Here is a 6,549-nt window from a genome sequence, read left to right on the forward strand (position 1 = left end):
GACTGTGGGCCCTGGGATGAGTCGGCTGCTAAGCAGGACAGGCAGCGGTGGCAAAAACACCCAGTGGGCCAGATAAATATCCTAGGTGGGCTGAATGTGGCCCATGGGCCGTAGTTTGAGGATGCCTGTTATAGATGCATAAAATATCTTTGGAGGGAAATGGAATAAAACTAAAATGTTGGTGTTCTGTGGGGAAGAGAACTGGGTATTTGGAAAGCAGCATACACAATATACCCAATGTACTTTAACATTTTTCAACCACGTGAATGAATTACTTACTGTGGCAAATTCTTTCAGCCATTAAAAAAACACCAGGATGGAGCACCTTTTCTTCTTATCTAAGGAACCACTCACCTTCTGGGCAATTCCCATGCTGTTGTACATGTTGTGGGGAGAGTGGCCATTGTGGATTTGGAATTTTGCCCAATTCCAACTGTTATGGCAGTATTTATCCTTAAGTATACAAGTGTCAAATTTCTGTGAAATCTTCCCCTCAATTTAAAAGTTTAAACTTTCACAGAATCCCAGAGCACAGAAGTAGTAAGATTCTTAAGACTGGTCCATAGTGTACTTATGGGCAGGCCAAGTCGTTTGTTCTTTCAGTCAGCCAATTCTCCATGATGAAGAAGACAATGCAAAGACAATGATATTGACGAATGCTATCCCCATTTCACAGATGATGAAACTGAGGCACAGAGGAGGTGAAATGACTTCCCCGAGGTCACATACTTTCCAGTAGTGGTCAGGAGTTCAAAGCCAGGCAGTCTATCTCACTTCTTAGCATTATTCTACCTAGACTCTCAAAACTTCTTTGCCTGTGCTGTACTAGAGAGGTTAAAATAAAAGAATAAAACAAACCCCCAAATTTCCAGGAGCTTCAGTCTAGGAGCAGGAATTATAAAATAAGATAAAGCCATTTTATAGAAAGAGCTGAAATATCATGTTCTTGGAAAAAAAAAAAGAGAGAGAGAGATGTGTTTGTCCCTGCAAACATTCCTCCCCCCTTCATACAGTGGAGCACAGTAACAATCACACACAAACATAACATTTGGACAGTTAAGTAACAGCCCTGCAAAGTGATCACAGATGAAGTTGAAAGGATTTTTTTTAAAAATACATAGCCTATCCAGCCCCAATCCTATCTCAAGGACCAGGTTAATAAATCCAGACAGTGCCTGAGAATTGTTGACAAGAAATGAAAAAGCTCATATAGTACTTCATTCCAACTAGTTTCTAAATTTAAAAGTCTATAAAAAGCAACTCTGATCAAAAAGTAAACAAATGGCCATTTTCTTTAGGGCTATCAAATACACTAATAACCCAGGCTGGCAGGCTTCATGCTGCCAGCTGAAAGCCAGTAACAAGAACAGGACCTGTGCAGCCTCAGCAGTGACAAGCAGAAGTGGCATGCCTGTCTCAGCGTGGGGTGGCCAGGAAGGAGGAGACGCCTGTAGTCTGTCGGCAAGGCATTCAGTGTCTTTGGGCCTCAGCTTCCTCGCCTGTGAAATGGGGGGGGTAATAATTGCCCTTGAGCAGAACTATGAGGCTCCCATGATCAAAATGCTGAGAATCAAGGGTGAGGTCTGGCTCCCAGCAGAGGCTCAGTGTCTAGTATTCCCTGCCCTTTTCTCCAGCTGTAGGATAACCATAGGCCCTTGGAGACATACATCCTTATTCCTCTGAAAGAGGGAAGACTTACCAGAGTGGATGAATGGTCTGAATTTTGCACTATTTTACAGGATCATTCACTAATCCTTTACTGAGTCTTTTAGTTAGTTCCCTAGGTCTGTGGTAACCAAGAACCACTTAAAGACACAGAAATTCACTCTCATTTCAGGAGGCCAGAAGTCTGACATCAAGGTGACCTCCCTTCAAAGACTGGTGAGAATTCTTTGGTGCCTCTTCCTATTGTGTGGTGCTGGCTGGTAGTCCTTGACTGTCCTTGGCTTACAGCAGGCCTGTTCCTGCTCAGCCATCACATGGCCTTTCCCCCGTGCACACGACTGTCTTCCTGTGGTCATCCTTGTTACAAGGGCCCACTCTACTCCAGCATGATCTGATCTTAACTAATTATATCTGCAATGACCCTGTTTCCAAAGGTCACATTTGGAAGTACTTAAACAAATCTTTTTGGGGTGGGTGGGTGGGACACAATTCAACTCCTGACACTAAGCAATCATTGACCAAGTCCCTCACTGTGAGAGTAAGGAAGAGAACAAGGGCCCACCTTAGATCTTTTAGGGCCCTATTTGGGAGAAAAGACCAGGCCCAGAGTGACGGGGGCAGGGGATGCCAGGCCACAGCCAGGAATGGGAGCAGCTGTGGGATTTAGGGGACACACCGAGAGGAATCCCAGGGTGCCCAGGATACATCGTGTAACCAGGGCAAGTCCCTAGGAAAAGTGAGCCTCAGCCCCTCCTCTGTGGAGAGAGTGACAGTAACACCTGGCCATCCACATAAACACCAACAGCTCTCAAGTCACAGTATTGCAGAACCTTAGTGCTGTCCATCCTTTTCTGGGAAGAGTAAGGTGACCAGATGTTCCGCTTTTGGCGGGACAGTCCCGATTTTTAACAATTTGTCCCACGTCCCGCAGCGTTTTAAAAAAGTCCCAATTTTTGGAAAGAATGCACAACAAGCTAGGGAACTGAGGGAGAACAGGAAGGGAATATACAGTTTTCGGCTGCCATGTGGCTCTTTCACCAGGATATGAGTTTTATATTATTTTTGTTAATTTTATAATGTCAAACTTTAATAATAACAAATAGCTGTTGAGAACTGATTATTGAGAACTGCTTATCAAAGTTTGCATTGTTGTCAGCTCCCCCGCCCCCCGGTCAATGGTGTCCCACTTTACCAATGTTAAAATCTGATCATCTTAGGGAAGAGCCACCATCTACCCAGCTGACCAGGTGGAAGTCAAAGGGGTCAGCTCCACATCCAAGCACAAAGTCAACCCCTCCCTGCCTAGTTTCCCATCTCTCTAAAGTGTCTCCTCCAGGCCATTTGGCCAGACCTCAGTGCGTGATTAGCACCGCTCCATATCTTTCTTCAACTGCAGATGCATTGGGGTGAGGTGGGGTGGGAGATCAGAGGAGCCCCAGCAGCTGGCTCTCAGTACCTCGCTCTGGTGCAAAGTCCTCCTCAGCTCACCCCTCGATGGGGAAGAAGCCCCAACCCCAGACAGCTGAAGCCATCCTAATCAACAGATCACTGAGATGGTTTAACTCTCATGTATTTTGAAGAATAAACCAATAAGAATAAGACATATTTGAAAAGGAAAAAGTAACAAGAAAGTGACTTGAGTTATTAGGGAGAATTATATAACCGCATAAATTGAAACAAATGGGCACTGGTACAGATTTGTGAAAGAAGACTCATATGCCAAACGATTTCATACACAATACTGGAGAAAAACATCATTCAGGACACGGTGTTGGGACAGACAACTAGTTATGTGGAAGAACGCCAAGTCACATCCTCTCTTCAACCTTTATACCATAATAAGTAACAGATTCATGAAAAAGAGTTCAATGTAAAAATAAATGAAGCCTTCTGTATCTCCCTAAGGTTTTATAATTCCACAGCAAACATGGGTTACTTTTGTAATAAAGGAATAAACAATAAAAGCGGGAAAAGTAATGAAGACTTATACAAACCAGAAGGAAATACAGATAAACATTTAAATCACATCAGATGGAACTGGACAATAAAAGAAACAGGCAACAAACTTGATTAAAGTTTTCACATATTAAAAAACCCATAAAAACTGAAAGGCAAATAAGTGGGAAAATATTTGCAACAAGCACAGCAAAGGATTATTGTCTTCAATGTATTAAACATTTCTTGCAGATCAATAAGAAAAGCACTAAAATTCCCTGATTTCCCCTGTAAGAACCTATGGCTGGTAATTTAAACATGTACAGAGACAAATGGTGAGACACCCTCTTCTGAGCCTATCTGGTTAACACTGACCATTAATTATTATTAATGACAATGAAAAATGTTGATCCCAGTGCTACCGACCTCTCCACGGTCACCTTGTTCCTTTTTCAGAACAAGCCACTATGTGGGTTGGCTTAAACATGTCCACGACCATTAACTGTCTCTTTTCAGTCCTGAAAGTCAGGCTTAATGAGTTGATTGGAAACAAAAGTCAAAGGCAAGGATATTTATCATGGCATTCTCTATAATAGCAAAACTTTGAATATAATCTTAATGTCCAAAAGTATATAAAAGTTTATATCAAATATAGAATATCATACCTCCATTAAAAAGAAGGTTTTCCTTAAGAACAAAAAGAAGTGACCAAAGAAAAATAAAAGCCTCCTGAATTGTGTTTGGTAACCAAATTATTGAAGGTAGTGTTGCTGCTATTATTCTGAAACCACTGCACGTATATTGTGGAATAAAGCAAGTGAATTGGGTAGGTGTTTTTGAGCAGCAAGGGTAAAAGATCATGTTAAATTGGCCAGACATGGTGGCTCCCACATGTACTCCCAGTAGCCTGGGAAACAAAACAGGACCCCTTCACTACAAAAAATAATAATAAAAAAAAATTACCCAGATGTGGTAGTGTGAACCTACTGGGAAGGCTGAGGAAGGAGGATCCCTCAGCCCAGGAGTTTGAGGTTATAGTGAGCTATGATTGTGCCACTGCACTCTTCTAGCCCGGACAACAGAGTAAGGACCTGTTCGTAAAACGTCAAGGAGAAAAAAAGGTCATATTAGGTAAAACCTAGTAATCTGTAATTTAAATTGAAAATGGCAGCATGCATTTAGGATGAATTTTATCTTAAAAACAAATAGGCATGGCCTGGGGAAAATATTTTTTGAAGAAGACCCCACTGGCAATTGCAGGAACAACAAACATAAATAAATGTGACCAGATCAAGGAGAAAATCCGTGCAGCTAAGGACACAATCAACAAAGTGAACAGACAACCTTCGGAATAGGACAAGGCACCCAATCTTCAGATATTTGCACGTCATGAATCTGACAAAGGGCTAATAACCAGTATCTACAAAGAACTCAAGCATATGAATAAGAAAAGAGCAAAGAACTCCATTAATCATTGAGCAAAAGACATCAACAGAATTGTTTCCCAAGAGGACAGATGAATGGCCAACAAACATAAGAAAAAATGGTCACTGTTCCTAATCATCAGAGAAATGTATATCAAAAGCATCTCGAGACATCACCTATCTCCAGTGAGAATGGCTCACATTACAAGTTCTCAAAGCTGCAGATGCTGGTGTGGGTACGGAGACAGGGGGACACTTATGCACTGTTGGTGAGATTGTAAACTGATACTGTCTTTTGGTAAAGAAGTATGGAGAATCCTCAGAGAGCTAAACATACACCTTCCATTTGATCCCACAACCACATCGCTAGGTATCTATCCAGAAGAAAAAAATTCATTTTATCCTAAGGACATTTACACTCAAATGTTTATAGCAGTTCAATTCACAATCAAAAGATGTGGGAAAAAACCGAAATGCCCTTCAACTCATGAATAGAATAAACTGTGGTATATGTATACCATGGAATACTATTCAGTCATTAAAAGATGGAGACTGCATCTTTGGGTAGGGGTAGATGGTACACCTCCTGGGTGAAGGATTCAACTACTACTGGAACTTTGTGTTACAAATGCAAATGTAAACTAATCATGTGTACCCTCATAATAATTTGAAATAAAAAAAGTAGGCCAACATTTTTCTAGTTTTGTCTGCTGAAAAGAAAAAAATAACTACAAAACATCACTGGTATTTCTTCCTTAAATGAATATATAAGATAAGCCTGGTTCACCTTGTCACAGTGGAAGTAAAGAAACCATCAGAGACAGGGTCACGAGAACTCACAAGCCACCCGGAAGCTCCCATTGGACAAAGCTGAGACAGTTTAAACATCAATAGAAATAACTGCAATAGATTGAAATACATCAAATATGCTTAAATGCATGCAGTCATAATGGTAGGAAAAACAGAACTCAGTGGTCACCTTTGGACCACTGAGTCCAAAGTGATTGCGAACAAACTCATTATTTTGAAAATGTGTAAATAAAGGAGAAAAAAAATCTATCCTTTTGTTTCTAAGTGAACTGTACCAGAGGTCAATGGAACAGTTGATGAGGGGGAGTTTCTCTTCACAGAAGTATTCCAGCTAATAAATAAAGAAAAGTAACAGGATTACAATATCAGCATTTTACAAATCCCTAATAACATAATGGATACAGGTCATCATCCTTAACAGCTGCTAGCATTACAAAAAGAAACACATTCTTGCAATGCCTCCTGGTGGGGGCACCTCACCACATAATATCCTTACCCCAAAAGCCAGACCTGACTCTCACCAAGCCCGCAGATCCATCCACCAATTTGCAGGAAATACAGGGCCAGAGGAACATATGAAATGATACTGCAAGAATGCAATCCCCAAAATTCAGATGATAGGAAACTGCAGGACAAATGACCAGGATTCTTCAACAAATAAATTGCAAGGAAAAATGAGAAGGAGGCAGAACCTAAAGGCTAAAAGCGACTTCAC

At 41.2% G+C, this 6,549-nt stretch overlaps 1 protein-coding gene across 1 annotated transcript in view; it reads right to left on the bottom strand.

Moving 5' to 3' along the window:
• COL23A1 (collagen type XXIII alpha 1 chain) overlaps nt 1–6,549 on the bottom strand; it is a 344,194-nt gene that overhangs the window by 185,192 nt on the left and 152,453 nt on the right. The gene's annotated exons all lie outside the window — the stretch shown is intronic.

Source organism: Otolemur garnettii, unplaced genomic scaffold (genome assembly GCF_000181295.1).
Source record: "Otolemur garnettii isolate 467f Iridium unplaced genomic scaffold, OtoGar3 scaffold00261, whole genome shotgun sequence".
Taxonomy (NCBI): domain Eukaryota; kingdom Metazoa; phylum Chordata; class Mammalia; order Primates; family Galagidae; genus Otolemur; species Otolemur garnettii.